Below are 23,511 nucleotides of genomic sequence, written 5' to 3' on the forward strand. Positions count from 1 at the left end.
ATGCCTACAATAGGGCAACATGTGAGCCGTGTAAGCCGAGTACAGTGCTGTGTGCCGGGGTTGGTAAATGAACCTTTAGAACCGGAGGCAAGATTCATGAATTGTCTTCATAATGATAATTTGTACGTAAAGTGTGTATGCAGCTCACTTTTGGTGGAACTTATTTATTTAAAGGGCTTTTGCACCGATTCTTATAACATTATATTTTTTGATTCCCTGTTCGCTGCTAACAACTTGTCAAGCACTGTACTTTGAAGCAATGGGTGAAGTGTATGCACCGTACCTGAGAAGCGTACGACTAGCGGCGACAAAGAATGGAGAGCTCCTCGATGTTGAGATGATAATATAGTGGCACTACGTGTGCTCGTGAGGCTGTTGATGCTAAGCTTCATTTTTATTATTATCCTTCCCGATACTGCTACCGACCCGAAAGATACACACACACGTAGTCTCCTCATTCCCAGCAAGATCTTAGCAGGAACGATAGCGTAAACTGCTCCGACTGCTGCTGCTCCACGAGCACCACGAATGATACAGTACTGCTGGCCGGTACAAATATTCCCACTACAGCGCCGTGATAGTATAGTTCGGGAAAATGTCGCCGTAGTTTATGCTGGTGCGATAATGCCGATCAGCAGCCAGGGCAGGGCTGGGCAACAACGAAATGACCGCAGCAAGTTCGGTCGTACGTGCGTGTTGGACTCTGGTGCGAGTCCCAGAAAGCCTCCGAAATCTCAATGGTGGTTTTCACAGTGAGAGAGAAAGAGAGAATTGGAGTTCGCCCTCTATTTTCCTGATAAGTCGCTGCAAAGGGCGATACAGTTTTATCACCTTCGTATGAATGTGTTATACGGTGATATGTTCATTACTGAGATACAAACCAAACCATGGAAAGGTACGTGAGACTGCCTGCCCAGTGTGGACGTACATGACGTACATGCTCGTTAATTTGATTAAATAATCGATAAGCTTCGATCATGGTCGAGAGGGAAGAAAACAAGCAGATTTTGGGGAGCTATAAATCACATTTTCTCGTTATTCGGTTATCCAAGGTGTGTAAATTTCTTGGGTTTGTTCGAGCATTTTATAAGCCTTACAGCTCTTACCAAATAATGTGTTCCGCATGAGGAGTATGCTATGATCTTTAACACTGAAGGTCAAAGCTAATTGTTGCTTGATAATTAAAATTAAATACAACTAATTTGATTAATGTCTCAATGCGTTCAAAGATCACGAATCGACCCAAGCAGAAGAACGAAGACTCTTTCGCTACCCTTCCCAACGCTTGCCTCATACAACAAATAATTAACCGCTTTAATTCACTTCACCTCAAAGCGTGCACACAACCAAACGGACCCAGCCAAGGCATCATTTGCAGTAATCCGAGCGCATTAACTAATTTCGCTAATCGAATCAATAGCATCGTCCGGCGGTAATTAAAAGCAACACATAACCGTGCTCTTCGGTGGACACACATGCACACCCCAAGAGAGACAGAGAGCGAGAGCCTTTCACGAATGCTTACACCGGCCGTGAACTGACAAAGTCCGCGCTACATATGCACAACGACTTTGGCTTTGTCTTGTATCGCATCCATTTTCACGGCTCGACCACCTTCCGTAAACAGACACCCGTACCCAGCCGGTGTTGCGTTGCGCTTCGTTTTCTATAATCTTATTAATTATGCGTTCAGTTCAGCAGTTCCCTTAAGGTGGGAGGCGAGTGGACTGTGGACCGGGTTCCTTAAATAGCCACTGCAGCAATCGGGTGGTCTAACTTACAGGTTCAATCGGTGGTGCTGATAGTGGTGGAGGTAGAAGCTTTAAGAACAGGCCTAACTGCCCACCAACTTCAAGCTGTTAAGCTATGCGTTCACACACACACACACGCGAACCCAACAGCTAATCTGCAATTCTAATTACCATTTTCGCCACACCAGATGGCAAGATGGCAAGTATTTAGAATCGTTTCCTTTACTGTATGCGTTCGATAAACTCTAATGGTGATCGTATTACGATGCAAATATAAACATGATGTTTTCGTTGCTATCGTGGGTTGAATAAGGTAGCTCAGTTGCTTGGAAAAACAAAACGAAAAAGAGCTATAACTTATCATTTAATTAACTACCAACCGCAGCTGAGCAAACCGGTGAGCATTAACATCACTGAGCTTGTGAAATAGGCCGATGGACTGTACTAAGACAAGAGGCCTTTATTTTGATACAAAAACTAGACCATGAGTAAACTTTTTTATTTGAACAAGAATATCTCAGTCGTGCCTTCTGCTGCTCCTTCGGAGAATTGTACCAAATTATTTCGATGTAAATCCTATTTAACAGAGTTAGGCAGCTTACCACACCCCAAAAAGGCCTTTGGCTTCATCTGAATTTAAACGATGGTTTAAGAATTCCTCCTTAAATGGCGCAGTACTGATAGATCTTGTCAATTATATGAAAGGATAAAACTTTCATAACTTAAAAAAAGAAATTTATATTCGTGTAAAAAAGTTCATAATCACAACGTAAGACCGTAACTAGCATATGTAAACACAGGTAGTGATCTCGTGCTGTAGGGCATCGTTTATCCGGAGTCTGATTAATTAATGATCGGATTATCCGTGCTCCCTGACAACAGTTTTTTTCTAGTTCTAGATTACTTTTAGCTATTATAAAAAAGTTGAACAAATTGTGTCAATCCGATTAAATTCAATCAGGAAGATAACAAAATCATTTAAAAACGCTTTATACAGGATAATCGATTAACCCGCCGGGTTCATTAGGAGACCGTTCCTTCCTTGATGCACTTTAGGTTTTTTGAAGCGAGTCCTCGAACGATTGTTCAATCACCCAAGTTGCCCGTAGCTATTAGTGAACATATGTGAAATCCCTTATCAGCATTGGCCAAGAGATCTCAGCATGTGTATTTTTATAGTGAAGCCGAAGAATCATGTTCTGGTGCAAGCTTCCCTAAAAAATACTATTCTCAAACAGAAACCGACCTCCATCTGCTACCTTTGAGCCAGCTGGTATCGTTAACCCGTACTTCGGTCATAATCTTCTCAAACATCGCTTTTCTAATTGATTGTAAAAGTTGTTTATAAATCACTTTTTCTACACTCGCCACTAATGCCTACCATCACCTTACACTGCTAACTGTTTGCGAAAGTTGAAACAGACCAAACCACAACCAACTTTGCACTGAAACACCCCCAAAATGGAAAGAAAGCCAGCGCTCATCGTAGCCACTGCACCGAATGTGGCCTGCTTTAAACAGAACCATCCGCTTTAGCAAAAAGCTTTCGCTCCACACTGCAAGTCAAACAAAAACATGGCAGCATGAAAATCACCACAGCATCACACTCTTCGGTTTGGAACAAAACATTTCAACTCTTTGCTGTTGGGGTGCTGGAGCGCTTTTGGCTGTGCAGAATAAACCCGGGGCCCGGGCGAAAACACCTCAGCAAATGCTTTCCCACTGTTGTGGGAACGTCTTCCAGCGCCGCTTATCGGAATGTCTCACCATAAATGTGTGGATGTGTGCAGGACCAAGGTGTGCAAATAAAACATACCTCCGAAAAGAACATCGGAATGTTGATTTTGCTCAGACAGAGATCCTTCAACCCTCGCACGAATGGAAGACATGGATTGACTCCCGGGCGCCCCTTGGTGGCAGTGTAGTCCTGTGGCAAACAATGAAGCATCAACCACTGGGATGTGCAACCTATAGTGTCTAACCAGCAAGAACTTGACGCTCCAGAAGGTGGTAGACGATGCTATGAAAACAAAATGGGGAAAAAAATCCCTCACACACACACACACACACACACACACAAACAAGAACGAACAAGCAATACACGCACTTTACCGAACGGCATCCAGCAATAGTCTCCTTCACTTGATGTGCTTTTTTATCCATCGTTGGCAAGCGCTTGGCGTTCTAGCTGCCGGCTCCTTGCTCTACGATGGAAACAAGCCGCCAGTGAACTGATCTCGCTCATCTAGGAAGGACAATCTTCTGAAGACGATTGCGTTCGACGCGAAGCAGGAATTTTAGTGAGGGCGAAGAAATGGCCACCGTGTACTCCACGCGTGTGTGTACTCCGAACCCGATACTTGAGGAATGTTTTCTGTTTTCTGTCCCCGTGCCGTTCGCTTGCTGGGCGATCCAAACACGCCGAGCACCTCTCAAGGATGACCGACGACAAATCGCTTTAGCAGCAGCACGTACTATCGTAGTTCAGCCCACTTCCTTGCGTCACATCATTGCATTCGGTCTGCTGACAATAAACTGTGCAAAGGCTTGGCCATCAACCGTGCACAACACTGAGCTGCTCATGTTCGACAAGCGTAACTAAAGGGCTGCAGGGAACGAAGCGAGCGCAAAACAGGGGAAAACCTCATTGATTTCTGATTTGTACAGCGCATAGTGCAGAGAATCTCTCGTTGTGTCCAATTATAGCAACTAGCAGGTAAAAAAATGTATTGCAGGCTGTTGTTTTGTGCGTCAATTATGTTGTTAATACGTCAATTTGTCACTCTTTTTTATTCACGGTACAATAGAGCTTGAATTCTTGATCATCTGGACTACTGTTCTCACTTTCAACAACAAACGCTTGAAATAAATGCTAAGAAATTTATTCATAATTTGACAGCAGATTGCGCTTCTAATCTTGCTATAATATATGTCATCTGTCAAAACTGTAAGTTTAAATGTGTTTATTGGTGTTAGTTCCTAAAAACGATCATTTTGCTTTTTTTGTAATTGATTATAAATTTTCATTTCAGAGATATTTTTAATAAAAAAGTAAAGAAATTTTACTTAAAAATTTAAGTAAAGTACCCAAATACCATAGAAAGTGTATTTCACGGTAAAAATCATCCCTCAAGATCAAATGAAAAAATGTCAACAACCAAAGGTTAGGGATTTTATTTACCCAAATCTGTCTTTCCCATCCTGCACCAATCCTTCTTCACGCCGCAACACTCAACGGGGGTTAACCTTTTCGGCACTAAAATGGATTTATTTCGCTTCGTCTTAATGGTGTCATGAACTGTGATTTGTCCCTCGCCCCGTTCGCCCGGACTGCAGGCTGCCGGCTCAAAACCTAATTTTCTTAACAATCCGCCACCGACATGATAGGTAACCTCCATTAATGTGGGTCTGTTGTGCCCCTTCTTCTTCTTCTACTGTGACTGCCAGCATTTTGCCAGCCTGCTGCCTGTAATTCATTTGAAGCCTGTCCCAGTACCCATACAATCATCCGATTTTCCGCCGCCGCCGTGAAGCGGACCGAGTCCCCGTGGCACGTACCGGTTTACTTGCTCCTTGGTGGACAATTTTTATGTTTCGTTTGATGTCATTATTCAAACCGTGCTCTTTACAAGCCTGAAATGGAGCGAGGCAAAAAAGCTGCCACCGATCAGATTCGCCCGAAATCGTGCCACTCGAGGTGGAAAGATAAGAACAACCGATATGGACCCCACCACCAGTCTTCATCCGTGGGGTCAGATAAATAAGCTAGGTTCAGTACGGCTTCTTCTTGCTCCTCTTTTGCGCGCGAAACTGGACAACCAACAACCAAAACAGACCGATGAACGAAAGAAAAAAAACCTCGAGGAAGAATAAACAACGGAAGTCCTTTTCGCAAGGGACTAATGTTGAAATAGGTTCATTTAAATGCGGCTCAACGAATTTTGAGTAGAAAGGTAACCTAGAAAGGTGAGAGGGGGAGAGAGAGACAGCACCAAAGAAAAAGCCCTTAGAAAGATGATCACATCCTCTTGGTTGTCCAGGACATCTTAACGCCAGTCTGGCTTATTTTATCATTCTTCAGTTGATTACCTACTAATTTCCGTCCATAGTAGACGGCTTCTCCGGCTTCCGGAAGAGGCTTCCCCGCAACGGCCCATCTGTTACGAATCATCCCATTGTCTGTGTGTGCGTGTGTCACCCCAGACCGGTGACGAATTACCATTGACATCGGCAAGGCAATAGCCGGTGGAAAGATTTCATTTTCCCGGGAAGCCTCACAAACTGAACTCCAACACTGTTTGCCCAACGCACAATAATGAGGATGTCCTTTCTTCGGGCGTTGATCTACCATTACGGAACCATTACCGGAGCAAAATGCGGGAACCGGGATTGGGATTCTCGGGCCTCGTTTCGTTTACCAAAAATCAAAAAACTCTCCGGGTCTAGAATAAACAAAAACCCAGATTGGTCACGCATACCCGACGGCACCGAAACCCCGTGCAAAAACGGAGGATTTGCAACGAGTTTTCCCTTTGTTTGAAGCTACCGGCGTGTGGCTGGAGTAGGGTTGGTAGAGGTGCGTAGAATCGAAACACCCACCACATGCTCGTCCCCATTGTCGGCACGAAATATTAAAAAAAGGGTACACTTCCTTTTGTTTGGATTGCCTTCTTGATCCTTTCTCATTATTTATTTAAATGCGAATGCGAAAACGAATCGGTCGGGGGCCGACTCCGGAACCGTGTCTTACTCCAAGCACTCACCTCCTAAGCCAACCCCAAATCCAACCGGAACAAAGACCGACCGATTCCAGTGAGTTGAGACAGTTTTTTATGATTGTTTAAACCCACGACCCTGCGCAAGGGTTTGTCTACTCACCCTTTGTCCTTCAGAGCTACCTTGGCGCATCGATAGACTCGACGGTATTCGGATGGCTTTCAATCGGTGAAATTGTTTCTGAACAGGCAATGTTTTTGGCCAGCCGAAGGATAATAAAACGATTAAAAAAGCCCCCTTAGCAGTAACCGACTCGGCAAAAAAAGAATATATTGGGAAAAATCAACAATACACCATCAGTTATTGTGTTGCCTCAGCGCTCGATTGGCCACGTTAAAGCAACACAGACAGACAGACACACAGACAGACAGGGAGGGAGAGAAAAGGACACACACGCCCTTTCTCAACATGGAAGAGAAATAAACCCACAAAAAATTAAATAACCATTCGCTGGAAACATATAATCAGCTAGCATCATTACACAATCGCCCTATTATCTGCATCCTCCCGGTGCGAACGTGCGTGCGTTCGTGTCCTTCCGGAATTACTGTACTCCAACAATAATTATACGATTTTTCCCATCAGGCCCCCCACAACATAATTGAACACAAAAAAAGGCCCCAGCTAACCAGCGAAAATGATAGCACTCCCCCGATAACCATCGGCGTACAGAGATAAACACCGATTCCGAACCGTGGGACAGTTGCAAATGCAAAATGCGTACCCCTTCGTTGCGATACATGACAATTACCTGGTAAAACTGTTGCAACAGAAAATTACATCGAAACGGGTGCTATCGTGCGACTGATTGCCTTTTTATTCAATTTACATCGTTCCATGTGTCGCGATTGTCGCGTTTTCCCTTTTTTGCTATAAAGCTGTCACTTTTTTTCTGCTGCTATAAAGAGGAGTTGGTAGCAGTGGTTGAAACGCAAAGGTGAAACACATTTAAGGAGACAGCACGTACTATTTATCACATTATTTATGTGCTTCGATCGTGCGTTCGAGTGGGTTTTCGAGCAGGTGGAACAAAGAATATTTTAAATCGAAATAATATTTACTATAAATTATAGCAAAGTTTAAAACACTCTCACCTCTCAACAATTGCCAGCAGACTGACGCTTAGCCACCGGCCCACGGTTCACGGTTGATCAAGGCGGCCATGGTAACCAGCCCCGGGAAAAAAAACTGCCCCACAACAGCTCAATGCCCAACTTTATGGCCTACCGTCGGAGCGATGGGCCACCCGAAAACGGTGGGCCATAAAGTTGAACAATAAATATGAATTATGCCACAACCTGGGTGGACGTGAAATTTAATTTGAATAAATGACTTTCCCGGATACTGGACATGCTTTTCGGGGTGGATTTTTCCACCATATTGTCCCCCTGCACTTGGTAGGGATAGTAACAGGGCGACAACAATCTGCCAAAAAATCTGTCCCGAACCTTGCTGGCAACCCCGAAATATGGGAAACGATTTTAACGGACGGATGCGGACAGTGCGCGCAACTGTGGTAGTGATGGTGATGTGCAGTTCGAGAAGTGGATCCAGCTTTATCCAGCCCTGCATGACCATTTTTCACCGTGCCCTGGGTACGGTATGCAAAACTTTCTCCAGAACTGTGCCTGGCTCGCAGACGAGAATCCGTACGGGAGAACATGTCAATCACGGTGTGATCCATGCCGCTCAAAGTCGTCGCCGCCACCATGTCTGTCTGTCTGGCTGCTGTGTGGCTGTGTGTGTATGCGTGTGCAGCACGCTTTATTGCAAGTAAATTATGCTTTTATTCCTTTATGGCCGCAAGGGACCGTAAAACATATTCTATTAAGTTTGCCCATAAAGCGAGCGCTGTTAAAGCGATTCCGTTCACTTTTCGTGCGATATAAAATGTGGTTCCGCGTGTTCTGCAGCTAGCACTGCCAAGGGAAGACCGAACGCTTCACTCTCTAACCCAGGATTGGTTGAGCAAAGAAAAAAAAATGGAGGAAAGCAACGCAAAACCCCGAAAAAAAGTTAAATAGATAATTGTAGCGGCGAGCATTAATGGCGCTTGGGCTGTGGTGGTGGCCTTAAATGAGCGATGAAATGTTTTCAATTATGTTAAAACAATTCCAGAGCGCACGGCACGAAAGCTCTTAAAACCGGCTTACCAGCTTCAAACGCAATGCAACGCCGTAGGAAACCGTCCAACGCCAACGTCAACTGTCAACCGGCTCCGCTCTTAAGCACGCCGGCTCATCCGCCGGATGATCCGGATGATCAAACGAGCAGAGGACGGCTTACCGAGGGCTACGGCTCCGAAAAGAAAAGGGGGTCACAGATTTATTATAACAACTCAGAGGCTCGAAACTCAACACGCTGCGGTGACGAGCTTTACCTTACGCCACAGCTGGGTGTGACTGCTTTGGACAGGTATTTGTCACCTGTTTGGGTCGCCTGGCCGCGTGACACCAGCAAACCCCCCCCCCCCCACCCCCCCCCCCCCATTGACAGCCGGCTGTCGCCTTTCGTCATAATTATCGCTGCAAATTGATCTGACTTTGGCCGGCTTTCCATCAAAATGTATCAAATTCTGTGAAGGCGTCGTTAAGCTGTTCTCTTCCGTAACAGGACGTGGCCCGTCTTCTGCCGAGACCGAAACCACTTTGAACTTTTCGCCGGTGTCCTTTGTTTTTAATAAATTTATACTCCGGAAAATCTGTCCATTTCCCGCCAAAACTCGGGTGGTATGGGGGGGGGGAGGTGGCTGTCGTTGCTCATTTCAATCCATCGTCTTTTAAGGGCATCAATCTTTCGGTTTCAATAAACCAGTAGGGTTGAAGAAAATGGCGTGCGGAAGAAGTGCACGTGCGCTAGTGTGGTCGTCATATTCGGTTCCAAGGTTGTCCAAGGTAACTCCCTACCAAAGGGGTTAAGAAAGGTTACCCGGGCAAGAAAAAGGGCATCCCCAATGGTGTCTCGTAAAACATATGTATGAGAGGCTTTTAAGGGATTTGTCTTTACGAGAGCTCGAGCCGTCGACTTTATCAGCTTCCGTCGAGAGCTTCCCCAAAGTTGGCTAGCAGTGGCAGAGAACCCGTCCAGATAACCTTTTTTCTGCTTCTTCTCAATTTCTTCATTTTCCTTTTCGGTTTACATCGTCCCTTTTCGCAAGTAGCTGTCAGATTGAAGGTAGTTTCAATTGAATCCGACGGTTTGGGGCTTAAGCACAACACACTCGCCCGTACATCGGAAAAATTGGTGCTTCATTTCCGTAGGGCAACCGAACGTCCCATCCGAGTTTCCCCGTTTTTTGTAAGACGCTAGAAAGGCCAAGACGAAACTTTACGACACTAATAACATGATGCCTTATGATCCCGTCAGCCGTCTAGGTTCGTGTCCTTTTAAGCCACTCAACTCAACAGGATAAACGGGACACAGTCGGCCGACCAGCGAGGAAGCGCAACGATGTTGAAGCAAATAAAAACACTCATTTCCCGGAACGCACCGGTATTTAAGGTGACAGGAGCGCGTCTTTGTGCCGCTCGCACCCCGGGATTGAAGGTGTAATGTGATTAAAGCTTTTCAAATAGAACGTACCTGCTCCACCTCCGGGGCATGCCACCTGAGCGCGACCAAGAAAAGAACACCTCTCGCCTGTCAAGGAGCTGATCGTCCATGTTTGACTAAATGTTGCCCGGTGGCACCCCAAGATACCGCTCGAGTGAAAATGATTGGCATTTTCCATCACGTCTTGTGTGCCTTTTTTCTCTCTTCTTGCTTACCCTCCAGTCTATTCCCCCCCTCTATGACCAACCCTCATCCTCACCACTCCTCAGTCGCACTCCTTCTCCTCCTGAGCGGTTGAACAAATTTCCGGAACGTACAAAAATCCGCCCGACGCACTACGCAGAATTATGTTGTTTCGTTCGCTGATGTTTTCGTGTTGCTGTTGTTTTGTTGCTGTGTGTGTTTTTTTTTTTCGTCTTCTTCCGCTGTTTCGGTTGGGGGTTTTCTTCGGTGTGGCAATCATAAAGCATTCCTCGCGCAGCACATTCTAATTCTTCCGCCGGAATGCTTCTCTTAAAATGCTGTCGTGCATGGCAAAGCAAGGAAGCTAATATGGTGGCCTGTGCCGTGTAAACCGATCGCGTGATGGCTTTTTATTTCAGGCAGGCAAGCTTTACGGGCACAAATCCGCCCTCCGCTTGTCGTGACAGGTTTCATTTACATAGAACAAATTCCGGTGGCGCTCATTAGCGGGGAGAAAGGAAAGTTGGTAAGGGACTGCGGGGGGCTGTTTGATGGCTGATGTCTTTAAGATTTGGTAATCTTTTCTAAAGCGTAGAATTTTTAAGTAGTCTGAACAGGGCTCTAGACACAGCATTACTTTTAAAAGCGGGTTTTGATTTGGATAAGGGCGTAAGAATAATGTAAGAAAACATTGAATACAAGACGGCGAAACACTCCATGTAATCGTACGAACTTCACCAAGGGAATTTAATGATCTAAGGTTCTCATCCTCGCAGGACCAGGGTTCAAATCCCATCCGGGGCCGTTCCCCCGATAGTGAGGGCTGACTATCCAACTATGCGGTTTCGATAAGTCTTCCAAGCACTGCTTATCTGCCAGTAAAAGAACATATTTAAACCCAACAAAAAATCAGATATAAAACTGATGAGCTTCTATACCTTCGAGATTCAGCTATGAGCGATTTTTTTTTCCTTCATTCCGCTGCTCTGCTGACTGACATAGAATTATGTTCTTGAAACAGGAATATCTAATGATTACTAAGCGACCGTTTCTTCTTCCACAAAGGTGTATGGTACAGCAACTAGGAGAATTCTCGAGAAATTTTATCTTCAGACAAGTTCAAGAAATGGGTACTTAAGTTCTTGAAAATAAAATAATTGTAATTTATTTAACTTGATTCTTGGTAGGATCTGTTTGATCTGTTTAAAACTTCCAACAGCCTCGAAATTGGTGGACAAAACTCTGCTGGAACATTGTTAGTCAAACACGACTCGTGCTAACGCAGAAGTAAATTTGGATATCTAAGAAGGTTAAAGTTGAAGCTACAAGTCCAGAGGCTCAGCTTCACATATTATGTTCTCATGATGTCATCGTTCAGCTTTGCATTTCAATTATTCATAAACTTTTCCCTTCTTGTGACTAAGTGAAATGGTGAATGGTCGCAATCACTCTCACTCTTCATTCGACCATTGCAAAAGACACATCTTCATCAACATCCTTTGGCACATATTCTATACAATTTCCTCCAGCACAACCATTTATTGATCTTTCTAAGTCGATAATCATCTTCACCCGCTAAGCCTTTTATGCAATCATGGTGCGCACATACACCCAGACATAGCACACAATTAATAAACTATCTCACTATGTGTGTGTGTGTGTTTTAGCAAAGCTTTCGTCGAAAGGTACACAACATTCCGGACCAGCTTCGCCAATGCGAAGCATCGACCTCACTGTCTGCCGGCTTAGACCAACGTGAACATGTTTCACGTGTACGCCGGGATTTTGGAGCGTCTTATTCTCTCGACCCGATTGTCCGCCCCCAAATCGCCCTATATTTGCTTCCCACAACCTTTCATCTCTCATTGTTTATGCATCGTGCTAGTTCGTTTACAAGAAAATACTTTCTGCTTGCAGCAACTTCCCATCCGAATCCTGCTGTAGCGGAGCAACACAGCACCAAGCCGGATCGCAATCTCTCAAATCGTGGAAACTCTATCCCACTGGTTTGATCTCTTCTGCAATTCCTCCACCCGCCAGCTAGCTTCTTCCCGACTGTCAACCTGATCCGGTGCACAATTGCACCCATCCAGGCACACAGGCAGACACACACGTAGCTTGTGCAGGGAGTCAAACTTTTCTGTGCACAGATTCTCGTTCGCCTCCGAAAAACAATCCGGCTGCTTCACGAAGTGCTCACCTGAAGTGTTGTGCCGTGTTGTGCTTTTGCCATATTATCCTACCAAATCAGATCCGTTTGGCTTTGCTGCTTTACACGGGAAAACGAGGAACCTCACCGCACCGGACCTCGGTCCGTTGTTACCCGGTGCTGTCGCCATTGTTGAGCGTCATTTAATATTCCTAACCCTGGCGGTGCGCGAGGGGGTTGGAAAAGCTTTCGGTGCCGCACGTATCTGTGAACCTCGCGTGAACCAATTTCAAGATAAAGAAAGATCCGCATTGCACTGCACAAGCGCCCAGCGCGTCTGATGCGATGATACTATTAAGCGAAGGTGGCGCACCCCGTTACGGAGATGCAGAAGTTGGGAAGGTAGTATGTACACAAGAACATTCTTACCGGGTTTTTTTTCTTCAACTCGAGACTCCGCTGCATCCGGTGTGGCTTTCATATGAGCAACAACAGGCAAAAAATCGGAGCCCACCAGCCAGCGAAACAGTTGCACAGCAAAAGATGCAGCTCAAGCAGCATTGTTTGACGGAAGTTCGCCTCCTTGTATTAAGCGTTCCCCGCGGAACAAGGTGCAACTGCTTGGGATTTACTTCCCTCGAACAGGAAAGCCCGTTGTGTGCTGTGTACTTTATTTTCGCTGTCACATACTGCACATACGATTTTCGTACCCAATTCTACGTTATTCTCGAGTGTCACGTAGAACCCTCGGCCAGGACAAGGCAGCGTTTCTGCCGGCCCTGTGAGGTGGAAATAATTTCGCAACTCGCAGTACACTCCAGCTTCCGCGTGGCAAACACTCACAGGTCCTGGTCGCTCATTATGAGGTCATATCCACTGCACGTCAGGTGCGCATATTCAGTTGGTTGTGTTCACAAAACAATGGATGCCAGAATGGGAGTTACAATCCTTTCGCTACACATCGGTACAATACGAACAAAACGCATCACATCCAGTGCGAGAGAAAATGCTAATAAAGTTACTTTGTTATACTAATACAATTCAACTGTCTCGTCGCCGGGATTGATGTTGCTGGGTGCATTAATTTTCTCCCCTAGCCCGAACATTCCCACAGTTCCCAACACGTCCGTCTGCTGTAGTTCGCATCCACTCGCTAACGGGAGAAAATTGCTTTTTCGTTTATCGCTTCACCCCAAAAGCACAAACTCCCGCCAACAACAACAAAAAACCCACACACACACACACCCAAAACAAAGCACCAAACATTCACGAACATTCGAATGTTTCATTAGATAAAAGCGTCAGTCGTCATTGATCCGTGCAGAAACTTTCCCATTACCAAACTCCGTACCTTGATCCGATGCGATGTGCGTGCGTGTGCGGCAACGATTCCATTTCGGAGCCACTGACAGCGAATGTTGTCGTCGTGGTCGTCGTCTGTGCACAAACAACACTCCACTAAAACCTAATCGCTCATGAAGCGCATCATATCGGTGCTGTCGTCACATTACTTCTCCTACAATTAACGGCTCACCGAGTGCTTAATCCTTCAACCGGTCGTCGTCGTCTAAGATGGTTGCGCGACCAGAAAAGAGCTTTCCCAATGGTCATCCAGATCTGGGCAGAGCGAGCCATTCGGGAGATATCTCGCATGTCCGTCCGTCTGTTTTGGCTTTTCCGAGAATCGAGTGTATTGGTGGGTCCTCCCGGCTCGATGCCCGTGATCGTGTGGTCATTATTTTCACAACCGAAACTAATACCTCTCATTTTCGCTAAATAAGTTCCCATAAACAAAGGCGATGTAATCTCATAATGCCAATTAATGTCTTCTCTATTTATCTTCCCCACGGTGGGTGGGCGAACGTAAAAAGTTCCCCTCCTCCTTGTTGGTGGGGTCCCGCACCGCAAAAGCCTTCCGTGGGTATCAGTCAACGGACCGCAAATACATTTGTTGATGAACACAGCAGAAGCTCGGCAGCATACACACGCTGCCGTGCCGTGCAATTCGTCCAACGAGACCGAAACATTTGTCCAACAGGAGCGGGTTTGCTCGTGTTTTTTCTCCTCCCGCACCCTACTCAGCCACCTTATTTTTCCCATTTCCTACACAAACTAATCTAGTGAATCGTCTTGCGGGCACGAATAGCAACCGAAAACCTCACCACAAGAACTTTGCTTCTCTGTGTCAGCCGTTTTTCCACCCCACCCCAATTCGCCCGGGACATAAGGGTTGGGTGGGTGGAAAAAAGGGTTTTTTTCGGGGCTAAAGTTGGTCAACGTTTAATCCGAAGCAGCCCATCTCATCTCCGCCGTTTCACTCCCACCGGTTTCAGAATCCGCATTGAAAAAAAGGCAAAACGAGTTCGCTGTCTGTGTCGAGGTCAATCGTCCATGCCCGACAACAAAATCGGATTGGGGCAATTCTGATTCTCTCGCTCTTCTAACGACTCCGGTAGGTAGGAAAATTGAAGCCAAACAAATCGCTGACAAGAACACTTCACGATGTTACTAGTTGCGAAAGCAAAACAACATCAAATAACCACTTGGACTGGCCCGTTCGCTTTGCTCCCTTTCTCACTGGCCCTTGCAAGGGCACAGATTCTGGCTCTCAATATCTAAAATCATCAAATAATTTCTTTATAGCAACGTTTTCAATAAAATCTTATCTTTATGCGCCCATCTTAATACGGTCGGCGGGGCGAGTGCACGAAACCGTCAAACGCGATATCCATCCACCCGGAAAACCGTCCATCGAGAATCCAATCTGAGTCCGAGACCGACACACACACACACACACACACACACACACACACAAGAGATGCATTTGGTTGGTTTTGGCTGCAACTGAACTCTAAGAGAGGGGGACTGAGGAGCTATTGAAGATGGCTAGGAGGTTATTGACAGTGGCAACTTCTTCTAGCGCTGGGTCGCTACGATGTAACGGACATCACAACACATAAAAACTGCTTATCCTAGGGAGTAAGTGTAGTCTAGGCTGGGAGATTGGAGTCACTGGGGAGCAAAAGACTAGAAAAACGAACCCTCATCCGGACCGGATGGGACTAACCACCATATCAGAAGAGGGTAGCTAGTGGAGTCCGGACGGGGGAGAGGTGTGGTTAGGTGTACGGTTTTATCATGTTTGCTACGAATCGACGTGGGCATGAAGGGTTGAACAAATTCGCTACAAATAAAGACAAGTCATAAAGAAGCAAAAACGATCTACGTCGGTTGAACATGGCGGAACAAGATGGAGGCCACGAGACCAGCGGGAACCGGTTGGAAACCGTTTTGTATCTTCTGTCAGGGTGTTTCAAATCGTATCCATTCACTGACCGACACAACCGACCGACCGTTGGACTACTACGGCAAGCACTCTAGCTCGTGTCTGTTGCTCGCTGCTTCTACTGCTGCTGCTGCTGCTCTCGATCGCTATTATCAATAGTGCCGCTGGCAATCAGGAAGCCGTCGGACCCTTTCTTTAGCGCGCTTGAACAAAACGAGTAAAAAGGGCACGGGACCACTCACACTAAAAAAAAGCGAAAGAAAACAGTAACAAGCACTTGTGCATCAATCGAAGGGAAAAACGAAGCCGGCGTGGCCAACGCGGGGTGTGAGAGTCCGACGACAAACTATACTGTACGATAGCGCTTAAAAAGCTAAACCTTTTCACTGTGTTTTCTAACAACCGTTTCAAACTGGCACCGGTAACGTCTCATCTCTCTCATCAACCGTTACCACGGTGAACGCACGGGAACCGGGACCCTGGAGCATCGGGAGCTCCTGGCCCTTTCCATCAACTTCAAACTCAGACGAGTTCAGGCAATGCTTTAGCTAGTTTTCCTCCGTTTTTTTCATCCATCCATTTTACAAACGGTTTCGCTAGCCTTTAACCAGTTTATACTTTTCGTTCGCTCTTTTTTTTTCTGTCGGTCTGTGTGCCCTGCTTCACGTTGCACTAAACGTTCCCAATCGTCCACTCAGTGCGATATTGCCGTCATTTTCAAAATTCAACCATTAGCCAACCGATGCCTTTCCCAGCGTTCCTCCGGCACCTTGGCACAGCTCTCATTTCCCCTGTGCAGACGGCTCGAACACGGCAGACAATGCCAAAAAGTCCTAACGAAAGGAAACACATCAGTTTCCGGGGAAGAATGTCGAACGTGTCCAGCAGTTGATTGGCCACCAGCAGCTCTGGGATCCTTCAAACGGAACGGAGCGGATGGGTGGCGGATTCAACAGCGGCGAAACAAAGCTGACAGACAACCTGGTTTAAAGAGCTTGTTAAGGTGTTATTATTATGTTTGGAAGATGGTCTACTTCGGACTCTATTTCCTTAAACCTTTCCTAAACTTAAAGAGAAACTCTAGTGAACGAAACACTCCCCGAAGCTTTATTGAGCAATATAATTCCAAAAATATGGAGGATAAGCTGTTAGACAGCTTGAATTTCCTCTAGGAGGATCGAACAAATCCCACCTATCCCACGGACATACACGAGACATCGATCGTTTTTGCAAATTCATCCACAATCCCGAACATCACCGATTGCAGTACATGGGTGCACCAGCTGCTTTCATGCAAAGTTGAAAAGAGCTCGCAAAAAACAAAAGTTCGCCACTGCTTCCTCATCGAAACGTGACATTCTGTCGTCTGTCGAACGTAGACAAAATGGGGGGGACCAGCTTCAGACCATGGTTCAGAGCCGAGGGAAGTAGAGAGTACAAGATTATCGGAAAATCAGAGACACCGGTAGTATCTCGCTGGGGTCATACCACCACACCATTCGCACAGGTTCGATGGATTGACAGACGACAGCCAGGGCCACAGAACCAGATGCAGCACAGACCGTGTTTGACAGAAGGTTAGCATGTTTTAGGAAATGGAATGAAAACGATCAAATCGATGCAAATGTTTGTCCAGGGTTTGTTCTTACGGTGCTTGTTTCTCATCAACGAGCACCGTGTCCGTTGCCATTCTTGGATATTTATGGTTGCTGGAAGTGAAATTATTATGATTGTGTTTTGAAATAATAAATAGCAATACCTCGTATGATTTATATTCCATTAATCAGTAGCTTTTGCACTAACAACTTATACAGTATCGTCAGCACATAGATTTATTGATTTCAAACTAATCTTATTTACACAGCTTCAGTATGAATTATCAAAAGCTATAAGTCTTTCGAATATTGAGCCTTGACAATGTAAAAAAGTGATTGAAATGAATGTTCAAGGGATCTTCATCAAAACCACTGAATAGCAACTAGAGGCGATTGAGGTCTACGAGACCCAAATTCTCTATAGATAAACAAAACAAAACGAACCCTAGATTATCTTGCAGACTTATGTTTTCAAAGGCATTTCCGCAACTTCCTCGCAGAACACTCAACAGTAGGGTTGAACGACCCATTAACTGTTAAATTGACCAGTTTGCATTCCAATCCTCACCCAACGCATGCATACCGTCGTAAATACTTTTATCCAAAAACCACACACTACCAATTCCGGCAGCTCCCTCTTGGGAACCGATTTCCTAAATTCCAACGTCGAAATTACCTTTTTCATGCTCGCAAAAAAACCGCAAAGAACGTTCCTCTATGGAACCGCTTAACAGGAATGTAACTAGATTCATTATATCAATCCCATTCTGGTGCAAACCATAAGTCATGCTATTTTAATCATGAAAGTAATTAAGACATACCACTTCTACATCCCGGTCTGTCTCCCGGGACGCATCGGCAAGCATCGGGTTGCCATCGTTGAAGGAAAAAAAGAAAGAAACGAAGGCAGTTTCCTATCCATTTCCTGTTCCGCTGGCATTTGAAGCCCACACGGAACCGGAGCAGCCCGGTATTGGCATCATGAACGTTCGGAAAAGGGGATAAAACATAAAAGGAACTTCGTTTCACCTGGCGCCTATTCAGCCGCCCCGTAAAGGTGGCACTTCAACGGCACTTTTCATCATCACAGTCATCGTTCGGCCACAAGAAAGACACACGGATCGTGAAGGGAGAAGGCAGAAGACTTCACCCGTGCCTTTTCACTCTTATCAAAAGGACACAATCACATAAGCCAGAGCATTCATCTCGTCCTATCACGGATCGCCTGGGATGCATTCTGCCGGCGCTTCTGTCTAGAATCAATTGCAACAACCGGTCTATGCCATGGCGCACGGGACAACGACGACGCTGCCGATGGTGCTGTAGATGTGCAGGGCTGGTGGCTGTGTGTTGAATAATTTGTACGGAAAATGTTGCTAACGGGATCCGCGTATGAAAACACTTTCCGCCTCCGTGCGGCCCATGTTCGCATCGTTAAGCTGTGCCGCGGTCCCGAATGAAGCGAAAAACGGGAAACTCCGAATGGAACAGTTGACTTCCGTTCTACTACTAATTGCTTGCTGTGTGTTTGCCGTTCGGTTCCCGGTGCTGTCTTGGTAACCGGGGTTTGCTGCTCTGTGATCCAATCGTGTACAGTCTAGCCCCTTTCCCGTCGTCGGCTGCTGTCAAAATAAATGGGCAAGGGTAAACGAGAGCCGGTGGGGGCCGGTTTTTGTTTGTTGCGTAAGCTTTAATGCCTTCCCATATATCCATCTTCTATGTACAATTTTTCCCACCTACAGATATACTCTTTTCAGTTTTTATGGAGCACATTTTCTATTCAAACATTTTTCTCCCAACTTCCAGAGCAGGTCAGGAAAAAAAACAACGTACTCCGCCCTTACATCATAATAAATGGAACGAACGATCCTGATGTGCCAGCTTAATTCACTCGGGCGACGTCAATTATGGAGATTATAATTGCTAGTCAACCATCAAAGTCCGGGGGAGTGCCAATCCCTTTTTAATTGCTACCAATCACTATTATCGATGGTCGACCCTTGGAACCCTGCGGGGAAGAGAGAAGGACGAAAGGGAAAAGCAGCCAACAATCGCCCAGGAATGCACCAGAGTCACACCTTGTCCCTCACTCTCTCGTTCCTCACTTCAGAAGAAGCGAGAGAAAAAAAAATACCTCAACTCTAACGTGCCAGGATGTCTTTGCCGGTCCAAGTCTTTCAAGCTCCGTTCTTCGGTCTCTAACTCTTTCATTGACTCGTTCTGGCGGGGGGTTTTCTCTCTCTCTCTCTCTCTCTTGTTATCATATTCCAGCACATCCCACAAGAAGGTGACACAACGTGGTGGATCGTAACGTTAATGTCCTCGTCCTTTTTTTCTGCTGCTGTGCTCCTGAAAGCGCCTGCCAAAGGAAACGCGACGCGAAGGCATCGATTCATGACTTATCGAGGTTTGTGTGTGCTGGATGTGTAACGACGACGACGACGACGCCAGGCGGCAGAAAAGATTGGCAATAAAAAAAATCAATGAATAAATTTTCATAAATATTTTCCATTATCGAGGATAATAAAAGTTTGCGTGCGCGGTTTTTCACTCCCGATCCTGGGTTTCCGATTTCGACGATTCCGACGTTCGTCTTTTGGTGGTTCCGGGTGTCGTGGCGTTTCCAAATGATTTTTCCTTCCATGGAAAAGTGCTTTTATGTTGGAGTTATTTGCTTCTTTTTCCCCCAGCATAGCTAGACGCTCTGCGTGCCGATCATTATGCATCGAGCAAGCTCCTACACCTCGTTCAACCCGATGATTCCCCGTTCCCGGCCACATTAGTCTTATTTTTATCCTTCCGCAAAAAGAACGACTCGCACGGAATCCAATCACAATCCACCTAGAACCAGAGCAGACCTCGCCGAGACCGGACGTTCTGGTGCGCCTAGTCCGAGACCACACACACCGACCGGATGGCGTGTGGGCTTTGATTTTGTTTTCTGCTCCGGTTCGCATTCCCTCCGGTAGATTTATATCCGACGAGGCCATTTAGATCGAAAATTGCTAACATGCACCAGCCACCGGCCTGGCCTGGCCATCGCCTTCCGCGGGATATTACCTCCGCTCCGGCTCCGTACCGGACGATCACCTTCAATCTAAGGAATTGGCCTCCGGAGTGGCTCCGATTTGGCTCCGGTACGTGTGCGCCGTACATCCAGAGCAGAGGAAAAACTTTCACAATTTATGTAGATTTCGTTTGCAAAGAAACTTGCCGCCTACTGTCACTTCTCTGCCAATGTATCCCTGTGTGTGTATGTGTGCGTGCCTGGTTCGGAAAACGGAAGGCCAGTATCGGGAATGGGCGCAATTCCATCGCAGCTAGATGGATATACACATATATACACGCTCTCTTTTTTCCTGTTTTATCACAAAATTGTTATCTCTTCGGTAAGGGGCGTTGTGCTTATGCTCATGAATTTTCTAAAGTGCCTTTTTAACGACTGCCCAACGGGGGTGGCTCGTACCACGCCAGTCCGTAAGAGATGGTCGTAAGATATAATATATCTGATTACTTAACCGGAAATATCCAAAACAGAAAACATGGAAAACCCGTCGGACATTGGGAGGAACCAACTGCTGTTAGAAGGCATTCCCTGTGTGCTCTCATGTGACGGAAATTGGAAAGAATAAAGATTTAATTTAAAACGTGGACCCAGCACACATTTTGACCTTGTAGAATAATTCGAGGAAGGCTTTCGATGGGCTTCGAGAATGAGAAATCCCTACTCCAGCATGTAGTCTTGGTGCGGCAGCATGATTGGCGCTGTGGTTACGGCCACAGTTATTAATTGACCCGAGCAATATGAGTTCCTATTTGCATCGATTTTAATCACTACTTCATCTGGTATTCGGCCAGAAGCAGGACCCGGATCGGGCCTGAAGCCCAGTTCACCAATAATGTGTGCATCCATTACACAGCTATCGTTTGCAACACGGTCCCGGTACAAGGATGTATAACACTTCAGTAGAAAGCGTCCGGCACCGCAAACTTCTGCTTAAGCTACGCCACATTGCACACACACTCACACGCAGGCACGCACATGCTCTCAAGCTGCCAACGTCCATCGATTCACACATTTTCACGTCTCGTACGAGAAAACTCAATCTACTGAAGCACTCCCCCATTCCTAACCTATTTATCCCCACTCCACTGCGCGTTCATGTCCTTCAATGTATCCAATTGCGCCCGATTGCGTCCCAAGTCCGGGGCTCGTACGGCTGTCGTTCATCCTCAAACCCACCCGGGATGCCCTGGAATGCCGATTCTTTCCAACCTCGCCCGATGGCCCGAACGAGGACATCTTCATCTAGCCGGCTGGTTGCGAAAGTATGTGGCCAAACGGCAGCACGAGTGGTGCACCGGCACTGTATCAAGTCAGCAAATGCCAGTATGTAAGTGTGTACAAATATTTAACTTAGATCAGCATTTCCAATAGTTTATGCGGGCCATTTATTTCGACAGTAATGGTTCTAGTTTTTGAAATATTCTCCGCTTCGTTATCGACCCCCGTCTTCCAATCAGCAGCATCAGTCGAGCCGGGCCGAGCCGGCCTTCCAAATGCAGCCCACCAAAGGGCAGTCGCCCACTTCTCGGTCTGGCTCGCTTAAGTACTCGCCTACTTTGATGCTATCCTCCACAACTGCCTCAAGATGCCACCGCCGTTAAACGCACGCATCGTCTCGCAACGCTCGACCACGACGATGCGCCATAAGCTTGGGCGTGGGCAATAAACGGGCCACTCCGACTGTACGGACCGCTAGAGCACCAAGCGAAGGCGGCAAGATGCTCTAGTTTTCGCAGTGCTCCAGTTTTCTCAAACATATTGATTGCTGACTGTTGGGAGATAAATTGCGCAAGATATTCATTGGCAATGCAAACATTCCGATTCCGACGTCTACTCAACGGCTACATGACGGCCCAGCTTCTGCTCCTGCTGCCGCTTCACATTGGGATGGTTGCTTGTTTGTGCGTCTGTGTGTGTTCGCATGTACGTGTGTGGACCAACGATTATACGAACCATTTGCGTTGACTTGCATGGATGCTTTCCATGGTTCAAGGGGACCGTACGAGCGCCGTTCGACCCGGCTGCCGCTGGTTAGTTGGCTAGGGGCAAGCTAGAAAGTTGGTAATTTAGCGATTAAAATATATTGGCCCGTCGTATCGAGGGAAGGGAAGTTAGATGGCGGAAATCGGGGTGAAATATCACATTTTGCCTTCCATGCGCGAAATCTGAGCTCATTTCGAAGAAAAACTTCTTGTGTCATTGCTTTGTTTAGGATATACGCGTACGAGACACACGGAGTTGAATTTTCATAAATTGTAGCTTCTCGATGGCATAAGGATTCAAGGTGCATAAGGATGTTAAATAGGACCACTTTTTTGAAGGAACTAATTCGGCAGGAAGATCTTACCTGACAGCATAATCTTAATCTTGACGGACAGATGGCGCTGCAGTCATCGATCAATAAAAAAGGTAAGATTGATAAAGCCGATCTTTCAGACTCTGATAAAGCACTGTAAACTACATTCAGAAGACCAAAATATATTTTTTAACTATAACTGTATCGCTTCTCATCCAATTAACAAAATACAGACATGCCTTTAGATTTCCGTACAAGCATCAGATTTAAAGCCTTTTTTCGCCTGATCAGTTATAATGGCAACATCCTCTTTACGACGTGCCCGCCTCAAGCCCAAACATATTAGTGCAAATCACTTCCGCAGAGAATGGTTGACTGTGTTCCGAAAAAAAAATGACTGCATTTGTAGCCGTTGCCCGCACATCGCCAACAAGCTCTTGAAACGTACCGGATACCACCACCATAAACAATCGATCGGTCCCGAACGCAGCGGGAACCGATCCGGCAGTACGACAGTTTGAATTTTTCATCCAATTTCATTAAAGCACTTTCCTGTATAATTTAGCCTTTGCAGACTTGGAGCAAGATGCCATCACCGACCACTAACATCGAAGTCTTCGTCGTGCTCGGTCGTCCCGGTCGTCGTGGTCGCCGTCTGGTTGTCTATTGGCAGTGGATCAAGACATTTCTCTTCGCCACTCCGCAACGGATCCGTGAGCAAGGGAACGAACTGTCGAAGGACATTTGTACCATGTGCACCACAACATAACACCCGATTTGCTATGTTTTGCTGCCAATGTGCAACACAACGGTGCAACGGCAGCTCAGTGCACTGCTTGCGTAGATCCCCGACAGT

At 46.2% G+C, this 23,511-nt stretch overlaps 1 protein-coding gene across 6 annotated transcripts in view; it reads right to left on the bottom strand.

Annotated features, from left to right (window-relative positions):
- The window catches only part of LOC118505235, a 184,599-nt gene that overhangs the window by 81,291 nt on the left and 79,797 nt on the right, over nucleotides 1–23,511 (bottom strand). Inside the window, exon 1 of one of the 6 annotated variants that reach the window (XM_036040774.1) lies at nucleotides 3,859–4,227. The exons of the other annotated variants lie outside the window; for them this stretch is intronic. The gene's annotated coding sequence lies outside the window, so the exon portion shown is untranslated. Of the gene's footprint in view, nucleotides 1–3,858; nucleotides 4,228–23,511 lie in introns of those variants that run through there. 6 annotated transcript variants of the gene reach the window in all.

Source organism: Anopheles stephensi, chromosome 2 (genome assembly GCF_013141755.1).
Source record: "Anopheles stephensi strain Indian chromosome 2, UCI_ANSTEP_V1.0, whole genome shotgun sequence".
In the NCBI taxonomy this organism is placed as follows: Eukaryota; Metazoa; Arthropoda; class Insecta; order Diptera; family Culicidae; genus Anopheles; species Anopheles stephensi.